This window comes from Octopus bimaculoides, chromosome Z, assembly GCF_046866305.1.
Source record: "Octopus bimaculoides isolate indiv1 chromosome Z, ASM4686630v1, whole genome shotgun sequence".
Taxonomy (NCBI): domain Eukaryota; kingdom Metazoa; phylum Mollusca; class Cephalopoda; order Octopoda; family Octopodidae; genus Octopus; species Octopus bimaculoides.
Window position 1 is genome coordinate 34,914,161 of NC_142944.1, and position 14,832 is coordinate 34,928,992.

Consider the following 14,832-nt stretch of genomic DNA (forward strand, 5'->3'; position numbering starts at 1 on the left):
CGGTACTGGCAACCGCCACGCTCATCTCGCTCGAGAAACTTCATGTGTCACCCGCACAAGAGCCAGCCCAGGGGCACCGGCAACGATCTCGCTCGAAAATCCTATGCCTACTAATTTTTATGTTCATAATGAATAACATCAATCAGAATGATGCAATTGATAATTTGTATGTTTGGCAATGATCTCAAGTGAGATATTTGTTTAAAAGATATAAACTTTTTCTTTTTTTTTTTTTTTGCAACTTGAAAAATAATGATAATAACAATAAGTTCAAATTTATTCACAAGGCCAGTAGTTTTGAGACAAGGTGGGCAAATCATTGTTGTTGAACCTAATGCTTGTGATTTCTTTATTGTGAAGGTAACATAGGAGAGGGAGAATGCTGCAAGAAGGTAACATGGGAGACAGTGAATACTGAGTGAAGGTATAGTAGGGGAAGGAGGAGAATACTGAGTAAAGGTAACATAGGAGAGGGAGAATAGTGCGTGAAAGTAACATAGGAGAGGGAGAATAGTGAGTGAAGGTAACATGGAGGAGAGAGAATACTGAGTGAAGGTAATATAAAAGGGGAAGGAGAGGGAGAATACTGAGTAAAGGTAACAGGAGTTGAAGGAAAAGGAGAATACTAAGTGAAGGTAACATAGGAGCAGTTGAAGATGGAGAATACTGAGTGAAGGTTATGTAGGAGAGGGAGAATACTGAGTGAAGGTAACATAGAAGAAAGAGAATACTGAGTGAAGGTAACAGATGAGAGGAAGAATATTGCATGAAGTTAACATAGGTGAAGGAAAATACTAATTGAAGGTAATATAGGGTTGGAAAGGGAGGGAGAATACTGAGTGAAGGTAACATAGGAGAGAGAGCATAGTGAGTGAAAGTAACAGACAAGAGGGAGAATACTGAGTTAAGATAACATAGATGACAGAAAATACTAAGTGATGCTAATATAGGGACAGAATAGTGAGTGAAGATAACATAGGAGAGGGAGAAAACTGAGTGGAGGTAATACAGAAGGGAGAGGAGAGGAAAATATTGAGTGAATGTAACATAGAAGGAGGATACTGAGTAAAGGTAACATAGTGGAGGTAGAATTCTGAGTTAAGGTAACATATGAGGGGGAGAATATTAATTGAGCATAATATAGGTGAGGGAGGATAGTAAGTGAAGGTAGCATAGGAGAAGAAGCAGATTGAGAATACTGTGTGAAGGTAATATAGAAGGGGAAGGAAAGGTCTAATACTGAGTGAAGGTAGGAGAGGGAGAATACTGTGTGAAGGTAACTTATGAGAGGGAGAATGCTGAGTGATGGTTATATAGGAGAGGAAGAATACTGAGTGAAGGTAACATGGGAAACGAAGGAGAGGGAGAATACTGAGTGATGTTTATATAAGAGAGGAAGAATACTGAGTGAAGGTAATATAGGAGAGGGGGAATATTGAGTGAAAGTAATATGAAATGGGAAGGAGAGGGAGAATACTGAGTGAAAGTGACATGGGAAATGAAGGAGAGGGAGAATACTGAGTGATGATAATGTCAAAGAGGAAAGAGAGGGAGAATACTGAGTGAATGTAACATAGAAGGAGAGGGAGAATACTGAATGAAGCTAACATAAGGGAGGGAGAGTACTGAGTGAAGGGAACATAGGAGGAGAATAGTGAGTGAAGGTAACATAGAATAGAAATGATGAGAGAAAAATTAACCCATTAAGCATTTTCTGGTGTGCTAAGTATTCTGCCGGTTCACTGCTTTTATAATGTTCTCAAACTTTGGCAGCAGGTCATCAATTTGAGGTAAAAGAGTAAGCCGTTTGCATTAATCTTTGTTCTTGAATAACATTTCATCTTATTGGTCCTGAAAGAATGAAAGTCAAAGTTGACCTTTGTGGAATTAGAATTCGGAATATAATGAATCAGAAAATATACTGCTGATCATTATTTCTGTGCTAAAGCTTCTGCCAACTCCTCACCTTAATGATAATAATAATTCTTTCTACTATGGACACAAGACCTGGAGGGACCAGGGCTCAAGATGTACTTATCTTATGGACCCCAAAAGAATGAAAGGCAAAGTTGACCTTGGCATGGTTTGAACTCAGAATGAAACCAGACAAAATGATAAGAGGCATTTTGTCCTGCATGCTACTGATTTTGCCAGCTCCCTACCTTAATTATAATAATATTAATTGCTAAAAGTTTTGGCACAAGGCCAGCAGTTTTACAGGGTGTTAGGGGTTAGTCAGTTACATCAATACAGTTCTTGACTGGTACTTTATTTTATTCACCCCTGAAAGATAAAAGCCTGAGTAGAACTTAGCAGGATTTGAACTTACAATGTAAAGAGTCAGAAGAAAGGCCACTTAGCATTTTCTCTGGAGCATGAATGATTCTACCACCTTGCTGCATGATGATAATAATAATAATCCTTTCTACTATAGGCACAAGGCCTGGAATTTGTGGGAAGGGAGATAATCAATTACATTAACCTCAATATTTGACTGGTTCTCAATTTATTGACCCTGAAAGGATCAAAGGCAAAGTTGACCTCGACAGGATATGAACTCAGAATGTTAAGACAGGTGAAATACTGCTAAACATTTTGCTCAACATGATAATGATTCTGCCAGCTCACCACCTTTTCAACAATAATAATAATAATAATGATAATGATATTTTCTACTAAAGGCACAAGGCCTGAAATTTGGTGGGGAGGTGACTACTCGATTATATCAACTGCAGTATTTCATTGGTGCTTAATTTATTGACCCCAAAAGGATGAAAGGCAAAGTTGACCTCAGCAGAATATGAACTCAGAATGTTTAGACAGATAAAATACCTCTAAACATTTTGCCCAATGTGCTAACAATTCTGCCTGCTCGCCACCTTAACAATAATAATAAGAAGAATAGTAATAATAATAATAATAATAGTTGTAGTAGTAGTAGTAACTTCTTTCACCATCACCACCACTCACACTTGCAACAAAAAAATCTCTGTCCCATTTTGAAGAAAAGAAATATGTTCCAGTATGTGTTATCTACAATAGCATTGAACTGCCCAAAGCCTTGTGAGCATCTTTGGTAGACAAAAACAGAAAGAAGCCCATTGTGTGTGTGTATATATATGTGTTATTGTCTTTGTGTTTGCCACTGACCACTATTTAGCAACCAGATTTGGTTTTTTAAATAGCAGTTTGGCATTAGAGATCAATAGAATAAACTGGGTTTTAAAAAGAATATTGGTACTGAGGTGAATTCATTCAGCTAAAACCTTCAGGGAAGTAACCCAGCATGGCCGTTGTTCAATGATTGTAAAAACTGAAAGCTGAAGGAAAGAAAGATGATGAATGAGAATATGCTTAGTTGTCTACATTATTATATTGACGCAGACGTGGCTGTGTGGTAAGAAGCTCGCTTCCCAACCACATGCTTCCAGGTTCAGTCCTACTGCATGGCACCTTGGGCTTCAGCCCAACCAAAACCTTGTGAGTGGATTTGGTAGATGGAAAACTGGAAGAAGCCACATCATCATCATCATCATCGTTTAACGTCCGCTTTCCATGCTAGCATGGGTTGGACGATTTGACTGAGGACTGATGAACCAGGAGGTGACACAAGGCTCCAATCTGATTTGGCAGAGTTTCTACAGCTGGATGCCCTTCCTAATGCCAACCACTCCAAGAGTGTAGTGGGTGCTTTTACATGCCACTGGCACGAGGGCCAGTCAGGCAGTACTGGCAATGGCCACACTCGAAATGGTGTATTTTACATGCCATCTGCACAGGAGCCAGTCCATCGGCACTGGCAATGATCTCGCTCGAATGTCTTTTCACGTGCCACTGGCACAAGTGCCAGGAAGGCGACATTGATAACGATCATGCTGGTGCTATTTATGTGCCACCGGCACGGAAGCCAAACAGCTGCTCTGGCAACGATCGCGGTCGGACGGTGCTCTTAGTGCTCCACTGGTACAGGTGCCATCATGATTTTGCTTGCCGCAACAGGTCTTTTCAAGTCGAGTTTAGTGTTCCTACAAATTTAGTTCAATTTCGATTTCACTTGCCTCACCATGTCTTCGCAAGCGGAGTTTAGTATCCAATGAAGGAATGTTACGCGTAAGTGGGCTGGCTACATCCCTGGCAGAGGCCTTGGATTTTGGTCTCACTTGGTTTGCTGGGTCTTCTCATGCACAGTATACTTCCAATGGTTACGGTCACAAGTCATTGCCTCGGTGAGGCCTAATGTTCGGAGGTCGTGCTTCACCACCTCATCCCAGGTCTTCCTAGGCCTACCTCTTCCACAGGTTCCCTTAACCGCTAGGGTGTGGCACTTTTTCACGCAGCTATCCTCATCCATTCTCGCCACATGTCCATATCAGTGCAATCGTCTCTCTTGCACACCACAACTGATGCTTCTTATGTTCAACTTTTCTCTCTGTCGGGTATGCACACTGACATTACTCATCCATCGGAGCATACTTGTCATATATATATATATATATATATATATATATATATATATATATACATATACATATATGTGTGTGTTTGTGTATATGTGTATGCATGTAATTGTGTCTGTGTTTGTCCCCCTCCATCATTTGACAACTGATGTTGGTGTGTTTATGCCTCCGTAACTTAGCGGTTTGGCAAAAGAGACCGATAAAATAAGTACTAGGCTTACAAAGAATAAGTCCTGGGGTTGATTTTTTCGACTAAAGATGGTGCTCCAGCATGGCCACAGTCAAATGACTGAAACAAGTAAAAGAATAAAAGAATATACTGAGAAAAAGTATACACACAGAGAACATGTGGGAAAGCACTGAATCAAAATTATGAAGACAGAAGTGGAATGAGATCCATGAATGGCAGAATGTAGACATGAGAAAATGAGAAAACCAAACACTGGATTATATCATTAAAAAAAAAAAAATACAGAATGGCTTAAATCAGTGGTTCTCAACCATTTTTTACTTATAAATCCTTTTGATCCCTGTTTTACTTGGACAGGCCCCCCCCTATCCAATCAAAGTTTAACCCTATTATGTTTTTATAATTAAATATTAGGAATTGTATAAAAATAATTGTTAAAATATTTTGTATATTGTAGAAATATAATCAATTCATTGCACATAGATTTTAAGAACAAAATCTTCTATGGACACCCAAAGGTCATGTGGACCTCAGTTGACAGCCACTGGTCTAAATGAAGATATAGAAAAGGGAGAAAAAGGAGAATCCTAGGGGAAGGTTATATAAAGAAGGTAAAAGAAAAACATACTGTAACGGTCATATAGATGAAGGTGTGGTGGTGGTGGTGGTGGTGGGGAGAATATTAAGTGAAGGTAATATAGAAGAGGAAGAATAATGAATGAAGGTAATTCAGAAGAGGAACAGGAGGAAGAATACTAAGTGAAGGTAATATAGAAGAGGAAGGAGAGGGAGAATATTGAGTGGAAGTAATAAAGAAGAAGGTGGAGAAGGAGAATACTGAATGAAGGTTATATAGAAGTGGAAAGGGAGGGAGAATACTGAGTGGAGGTGATATAGAAGAATGGGAGGAAGACTACTGAGTGAAGGTAATACAGAAGAAGAGGAGGAGAGAGAATACTGTGGTGATAATATAGAAGACAAAGGAGAGGGAGAATGCTGGAGGAATGTAAATAAAGAAGAGGAAAGATAAGGAGAAAAATGTGTAAAGGTAAAATAAAACAGGAAGGGGAGAGAGAATAATAAGTGAATCATCATCATCGTTGTTTAATGTCTGCTTTCCATGCTAGCATGGGTTGGACGATTTGACTGAGGACTGGTGAAACCAGATGGCTACTCCAGGCTCCAATCTGATTTGGCAGAGTTTCTACAGCTGGATGCCCTTCCTAACGCCAACCACTCCGAGAGTGTAGTGGGTGCTTTTACGTGTCACCCGCATGAAAGCCAGTCAGGCGGTACTGGCAACGGCCACGCTCGAAATGGTGTATTTTACGTGCCACCTGCACAGGAGCCAGTTCGGCGGCACTGGCAACGATCTTGCTCGAATGTCTTAACACATGCCACCGGCACGAGTGCCAGGAAGGCGACGCTGGGCACAGGTGCCGTCGCGATTTCGCTTGCCCCAACAGGTCTTCACAAGCCAAATTTTGTGTCCTGCATTGGAGCCAGTCCAGCAGCACTGGCAACGATCTCGCTTGAATGTCTGGGGTGGAAGAAAACTGAGTGAAGGTAAAATAGAAGAGAATCAGGAGGGAGTAAAATGAGTGAAAGTAATATAGAAGATGAAGGGCTTCAAGAATACTGAGTGAAGGTGATATATAAGGGGAAAAGGAAGGAGTATACAGACTGCAGGTAATATAGAAGAGGGGGGAGAGGAAGAAGAATGTGTAAAGCTAATATAAAAGAGGAAGGGTAGGGAGAATATTGAGTAAAGAATGAAAAGTGGAGAGAATATTGGGGGAAGATTATATAGAATAGTGTGGGTAGGGAGAATACTGAGTGAAGGTAGTATAAAAAAGGAAGGGTAGAGAGAATAATGAGTGAAGGCATGAGAATGCTGAGGGAACTTAATATTGTAGAGGAAGGTGTAGGAGAAGACTGAGAAAAATTATATAAAAGAGGAGGGGGACGGAGAGTACTGAGTGTAGGTAATATTGATGAGGAAGAGTCAGAAGAATACAAAGGGAAGGTAATATAGAAGGGTGGGTGTGAGAATACTGAGTGAAAGTTATATAAAAGAGGAAGGGAAGGGTGAATACTGAGTGAGGGTAATATTGAAGATGAAAGGGAATGAGTGAAGGTAATATAGAGGAAGTTGGGTGGGGAGAATACTAGGTGGATGTTATATAGAAGAGGAAGGGAAAGGAGAATGATGAGTAAAGGTAATGATAAGTAAATGGTGGAGATGGGGAATACAGAGATAAGGCAATATTGAAGAGGAGGAAGAAGGAGAATACTGAGTGCAAGTAGTACAGAAGAGGAAAAGGATGGAAAAATGAGTTTAAAGTAATATAAAAGAGGAAGTGGAGGGAGAATACTGAATAAATAGAAGAAGAAGGGGAGGAAGAATATTGAGTGAAGATAATATAGAAGGAGGAGTAAAAATGTGAAGGTTATATATGAGAGAAATGGGAGGGAGTATACTGAGTGATGGCAATATGGAAGAGGAAGGCAAGAGAGAATACTGAGTGTAAGTAATACAGAATAGTGGAGAGGAGGAGAATAACGATTGAAGGTAATATAGAAAAGTAAAAGGGGTGAGAATACTGAGTGAAGGTTAAATAGAAGAGGTGGAAGAATATGAGTGATGGTAATATAGAAGAGGGAGGGAAATGACAGCACAGAGTGAAGGTAATATTGAAGACAAAGGAAAAGGAGAATACTTGAGGAAGGAGAGGGAGAATACTGAGTGAACATAATATAGATGAAAAAGTAGAGGAAGGGGTGGAGGAGGTAATATAGAGGAGGAATGGGAGGGTATATAGTGAGAGAAGGTAATATTGAAGAGGAATGGGAGGAAGAAAACTGAGTGAAGGTTAAAAAGAAGAGGAAGGAGATTGGAGAATATTGAGTAAAGGTAATATGGGAGAATAATGGGTAAAGTTAATATTGATGAAGAAAGAGAGGGGGAAATCTGATTAAAGTTTATATGGAAAAGAATAGCGAGAACTCTAAGTGAAGTTTATATAGGAAAAGGAAAGGAAGGAAGGAAGAAATCTGAGTGAAAGTTTTATAGAAAAGGAAGGTGGAGGGAAGCTAAAGTGAAGGTTGCACAGAAAATGAAGGCAATGGAGAATACTAAATGCTGGTTGAATAGAACTGACAGAAGTTTATTTAGAAAATAATGGAAGAAAGATCTCTGAATAAAGAGGAGGGAAAAATATGGAGTGAAAGTTTTATAGAAAAAGGTGAAATGAAGCAGGGGAGAAAGCAAAGTGAAGGTTATATACAAAAAGGACGGGAGAAGAACACTGATTGAAGGTTACATAGAAAATGGAAGGGAGGAAATTCACTGATTGAAGGTTTATATAGAAATGGTTGGATAGGAGAACACTGAGTGAAGTTTAAATAGGATGGGATGGGAGAATACTAAGTGAAGGTTATATAAAAAAAAAGAAGGGCAGGGAGAACACTGAGTAAAGGTTATATAGAAAATGAAGTGGGAGGAGATCATTAAGTGGAAGTTATTTTGAGAAAGAAAGGGAGGGAGAACACTGAGTGAGGGTTATATAGAAAATAATGAAGGAGGAGAATATTAAGTGAAGGTTGTATAGTAAAAGGAAGAGGAAAGAGAACACTAAATGCAGGTTATATAGGAAATAAATGAGAGGAAGACCACCGTGAGTAGAACAATGAGTGATGGTTACATAAAGAGGGAAGGGGAGGGAGAATGAATGAAGGGTATATAGAGCAAAAAAGGGTGGAAGATCACTAAATGAAGGTTATATAAAAAAGGAAGCAGAGGGAGAACACTGACTAAAGGTTACAGGGAAAAGAATGTTAAGGAGCACATTCAGTGGAAGTTATATTGAAAAGAAGGTGAGGGGAAAAAGTGAAGGGAAGGTTAACTAGATAAAGAGGAGGGATGAATATGGAGTAAAGGTTATATGAAAAAGGAAGTGGTGGGAAAATACTGAGTGCAAGTTATATAGAAAATAAATATGAGAGAGATCATTGAGTGAATGGTTGTTGTTGTTGGCACTCCGTCGCTTATGACGTTGAGGGTTCCAGTTGATCCGATCAATGGAACAGCCTGCTCGTGAAATTAACGTGCAAGTGGCTGAGCACTCCACAGACACGTGTATCCTTAACGTAGTTCTCGGGGATATTCAGCGTGACACAGTGTGACAAGGCTGGCCCTTTGAATTACAGGCACAACAGAAACAGGAAGTAAGAGTGAGAGAAAGTTGTGGTGAAAGAGTACAGCAGGGTTCGCCACCATCCCCTGCCAGAGCCTCATGGAGCTTTAGGTGTTTTCGCTCAATAAACACTCACAACGCCCGGTCTGGGAATCGAAACCATGATCCTACGACCGCGAGTCTGCTGCCCTAACCACTGGGCCATTGCGCCTCCACTGAGTGAATGGTATATAGAAAAGAAAGGGAAGAGAGAAAATTAAGTGAATGTTATATTGAAAAGAATGGAGAATAAAGACCCTAAGAAAAGGTTATAAAAAAAAATGACAGGGAGAAAGAACACTAAGAGAAGGGAGAACATTAAATAATTGTTTATGGAAAGGATGTCGAGTATAATCCGAAGTGAATGATAAATAGAAAATGAAAGGGAGAGAGAACATAAAGTAAAAGGTTACATGAAAGGTGGGGAGAGAACCTAAAGTAAAGTATATATATAAAAAAAAGAAGGGGGTGGGCGGTCACTCAGTGAAGCTTATACAGATATTGAGAGAGACATTAAGTGAAGTTTATACAAAAAATACACTAGGAGATTATTGTGTGAAGATTTTTATAGAAATGCAATGGAGAGGAGGAAAGAAAACTACATGGAAGTTATAAGGAAAATGGGGTTTAAGGATAATATTAGCTGAAGGTAGGCAGCGAATTAGCAGAATCATTAGCTTGTCTGACGAAAATGATTTGTGGCATTTCATCTGTTTTTACATACTGAGTTCAACTTGCATTGAGGTTGACCTTCAGGATCAATAAAATAAGTACCAGTTGAGCACTGGGGTCAATGTAATTGACTTAACCCCTTCCTGAAATTGCTGGCCTTGTGCCAAAATACAAAACCAATATTATTATTATCATTATCATCATTATTATTATTTTCATATACACACAACAGATTACACTGTAGATTGTTGGAAAAGAAAAATATCCTAACATCAGGCTAACCCCCTTAAGTATTCTAGCTATCCCTAATAACACTTATCGTTATTATTATTATTATTGTTGTCGTCGTCGTCGTTGTTGTTGTTGTTATTATTATTATTATTGTTCATATACACTCAACAGATTAGACTTGGAAAAGAAAAGAATCCTAACATTGGGCTACAACAAGTAGCCTTAGATGCCAAGCACCCTCCCATTGGGTTACAGCAAATAGCCTTAGATGCCAAAAACCCTCCTAAGTATCCTACCTGTCCCTAATAACACTGTTTTTTGAAGCTGTACTAAACTGGGTTTTATCCATCTTTCCTCTGTCCATCTGTTCAGATCTTTAGGGATAGTTCTCAATGCACTTATAACTACTGGGATACATTTTGACCTGCACTTTCCATAGTCTCTGTAATTCACTGGTTAGGTCCTGGTACTTTGCTATTTTTTCTATACTTCCCATCTTCATGTTTTCATCATTTGGGACTGTAAAGTCAATCATCTGGCACTTTCTATTGTCTTTATCTACTACTATGAAATCAGGCTTTCTAGCTTCTATTACTCTGTCAGTCTGAATGTTAAAGTCCCACAGCACCTTCTACTTCTTACTTTCTAGCACTTTACTAGGTTCATGTTCATACCATTTATCAGTACATTCAAATCTTAGCTTTCTACATACCTCCCAATGGATCACTTGGTTTTTGTCTATCTTGGCTTTTATCCAATTAGTCCTTAATGCTTATCTTGTGCAGCTACTAACAAACTTTCTGCCTCTCTCTTCTGCTTTATTATTATTATTATTATTATTATTATTATTATTATTATTATTATTATTAAGGCAGCAAGCTGGCAGAATTGTTAGCACACCAGGCAAAATGCTTAGTGGTATTTCACCCATCACTACGTGTTCTGAGTTCAAATTCCGCCGTGGTCAGATTTGCCTGTCACCCTCTCAGGGTCAATAAATTAAGCACCAGTGAAACACCGGTCAATGTAATTAACCTCCCCCAAAATTTCAAGCCTTGTGCCTATAGCAGAAAGGATTACTATCATTATTATTAAGGTGGCAAGCTGACAGAGTTGTTAGCTTGTTAAGCAAAGTGCTTAGTAGTATTTCATCCATGTTTACATTCTGAGTTGTACTAGTTGAGTACTGGGACAAATGTAATTAACATAACCCTACCCAAAAAAGTCAGGCCTTATGCCAGAATTTGAAAGCAATATTAAATGAAGGTACTATAGAAAAGGAAGTGGATTATATCACTGAGTGAAGATTACATAGGAAATAAAGGTGATGGAAAACCTTAAGTGATGGTTACATTGTGGAGGAAGAACATGGAGAACATTAAATGAAAGCTACATGGAAAAGAATGGGGAGGGAAAAGACAGTGAATGTTATGTAGAAAATAAACAGAAGGGAGGTTACTGATTGAACATTATATAGAAATTGAAGAGTGAGGAGGCAATAATGTGATGGTTATATTGAAGAAAAAGTGAAGGGAGAACTCTGAATGCAAGTTATATAGGAAAAGAAGGGGAGGGAGAATACTGAGGGAAGGTTATATAAAAAATAAAGGTGAGGAAAACACTAAGTGAAGGGTATATAGAAAATAAATAGGAGGGAGAATATTAAGTGAAGGTTATGTAGGAAAGGAAAGAGAGGGAGATCCCTAAGGGAAGGTTATATAGGAAATAAATAGGGGGGAGATCACTGAGTGAAGGATATATATAGGAAAGGAGGGGAGGGGACCATTAAGTTTAGTTTATATAAAAGAGCACTGGGAGGGAGAACACTGAGTAAAGTTTATATAGAAAATAAAGGGTGAGGAGAATATTAAATGAAGGTTGTATAGAAAAGGAAGAGGAGAGTGATCCATAAATGATGGTTATAGACAGGAACAAATGGAAGAAGGAAAGTAATAGTGATGGTTATATAGAAATGGAAGGGAAGAGAGATCTCTGATTGATGCTTTTGGAGAAAAACGAATTGTATGGAAAACACTAAGGAAGATTATATAGAAACGGAAAAGAGGAGTAGAGAACACTAAATGCAGGTGATATGCATAAAGAAGAGAATGGAGTTCATTAAGTGACTGTTATATAGAAAAAGGTGAGGAGAAACTTAAGAAACATTATGAGTGGAGGTTATATAGAAAACAAAGTGGGGGTTGTAAAAAAAAAAAACAGGACGAGATCGTTGAGTGTAGGTAATATAGGAATAGAAAGTGATGGAGAATACTGGATAAAAGTTATATTTAAAATAAATGGATGGCAGCTCACTGAGTGAAGGTTATTGAGGAATGTAAAATTTTGTAGAAAAAGAAGGGGAGGAAGATTACTAAGTAGACATAATATGAAAAAAAGGAAGAGAAAGGAGAACATTAAGTGAAGGTTATTTAGAAAAAAAAAGGGATGGGAGAATTCTGAATGAAGGCTAAATGGAAAATTAAGCAGAAGGGGTGGCTGAGTGAAAGTTATATAGAAATGGAAGGGAAGGGAGAATAGTGAGTGTAGGGGAGGAAAAACATTAAGTGATGGTTATATAGACATTGAAAGAAAAGGAGAGCATTAAATGATAGTTATATAGAAATGGGAGTTGAGGGAGAAAACTGATTGAAGGTTATATGCAAAATGTATGGGAAAGAGATCACTGAGTGAACGTTATGTAGGAAATAAATGTGAGATCATTGAGTGAACGTTATATAGAAAGGGAAGGTGTAAGAAGATGTTAAGTGAAGGTTGTGTAGAATAAGAAGGGGAATGAGAACCTAACTGATGGTTATATAGAAAAAAAGAAGTGAGGGAAGACCCAAAGGGTAGGTTACACAGAGAATGAACTGGAAGAAGAATATTAACTGAGTATTATATGGAAAATAAATGAGATAGAGACCACAATGAAAGTTATTTAGAGATGGAAGAGGAATGATAAGAATGAATGATGTTTACATAGAAAGGGAAAGAAAGGGAGGACACTTGAGTGAAGTGTTTTATAGAAAAAAAAAGCATGGGAGATCACTAACTGAAGATTGTTATATTGAAAAGGAATGGGATGAAGAACTCAAAGTGAAAGTTATGCAGAAAAAAGCAAAAGTAATATAGAAAAGGAAGGGGAGGGAGAATGTTAAAGTCAAAGTAATGTAGAAAAGGAAGGAGAGGGAGAACACTGAGTGAAGGTTATATAGGGAATAGAGGAGGGTCACTGAGTACAGGTCATATAGAGAAAGAAGAGAAGGGATGACATTAGCCATTTAGAATTTGAATTACTTTGTCAAATATAATGTTTATTATTTAAATTGGTTTGAATTAACTATGTATTATCTCATAACGTCAAAATTTCAATGATGTGATTGTATATTTTTAGAATGACATTGTATAGTAGGTGTGAGAGGCTGAATCTAGCCAGTTTGAACATAAACATGTAGAATAATGGGCTTGATATGGCTGGTTTAAATGCTAAAGGGTAATTAGCATATTATGTTGAAAAGAAGGTGGAGAGGAACATTAAGGGTTATATAAAAAAAATAAGAAGAAAATACTGAATGAAGGTTATACAAGGGGCTACCCAAAAGTAACTGGAAATGTTCTCTGTAGGACAAACCCATTGTAGTTCAGGCTTCTGCTGCTCGAAGCTACTTGATGCAACCCTCAGACATCAGTCTGCCAACCAACAACATTTCTTATCGTACTGCCACCTGGATGCATCTTTGTTTTGCAGAGCTTCTCCCCTGTTCATCAATTTTTGTGATGGCTGAAACAAAAGAACAGCATGCTTCCATGAAATTCTGTTTTCTGCCGGGGGAAAATGGTGTCTGAAACAGTTGTTATGCTTCAAACAGTTTACAAGGATGCTGCCATGAGCAAAACACAAGTTTATGAATGGTTTTCATGCTTTAGGAATGGGCACTTGTTGCTTGAGGACCAACCTTATTCAGGGCGACCGTTGGCCTACTGAAGGAATGAAAACCTCATGAAAATTCATGAACTGATCTTGGGAGAACCACTGCCAAACAATTAACAAACTTTCATCATTACAATGTGCCTCCACATACTGCCGTGAGTGTGTGTGACAGTTTCTAACCAAAAATGGCATGAGCCTGCTTACTTACCCTCCCAATTCACCTGATATTACTCTCTGAAACTTTTTTTTGTTCCCCCAAATAAAAAGAGTCATCATCATCATCATCTTCATCATCGTTTAACGTCCGCTTTCCATGCTAGCATGGGTTGGACGATTTGACTGAGGAGTGGTGCAACCGGATGGCTACACCAGGCTCCAATCTAATTTGGCAGTTTCTACAGCTGGATGCCCTTCCTAACGCCAACCACTCAGAGAGTGTAGTGGGTGCTTTTACGTATCACCCGCACAAAAATGGCCACGCTCGAAATGGTGTCTTTTATGTGCCACCCGCACAAGAGCCAGTCCAGGGGCACTGGCAACGATCTCGCTCAGAAAATGTTTTGCAGATGTGGAAGAGGTGAAGAAAAAAAAGAGTTCCAGGGCTGCTTTGAACAGTGGAAAATGCATCTGGACTGATACATTGCTTCAGATGGAGAATACTCTGAAGGTGATAAAAGTGTAAACATGTAAAACTAAGTGAAAAAACATAATATTGCAAAATTCCAGTTTCTTTTGGGCACCCCCTTGTATACAAAAGGGAATGAAGCAGAGCATTAAGTAAAAGTGATGAAGAGAAAGAAGGGGAATAACAACTGTATAAGTGATGGATTCATGCAAAATGGAAATGAAGGGAGAACACTAAAAGAAAGTTGTATGAAAAATGAAGGGGAGAGAAAACCCTGAATGGAGGTTATACAGAAAGGAGAGCAGCATACTTTTTACTTGTTTCAGTCATTAGACTGCGGCCATGCTGGAGCACCACCTTGAAGAATTTTTAGTCGAATCTATCAACTGATTCTTATTCTATTGGTTTCTTTTGCTGAAATGCTAGGTTGTAGGTACATAAACACACCAGCATTGGTTGTCAAGCAGTGGTGGAGCGTGCACACACACACA

The 14,832-nt window shown here is 38.6% G+C and overlaps 1 protein-coding gene across 2 annotated transcripts in view; it reads left to right on the plus strand.

Moving 5' to 3' along the window:
- The window catches only part of LOC106870551 (protein orai-2), a 62,976-nt gene that overhangs the window by 9,096 nt on the left and 39,048 nt on the right, over positions 1-14,832 (plus strand). The window lies entirely within an intron of this gene.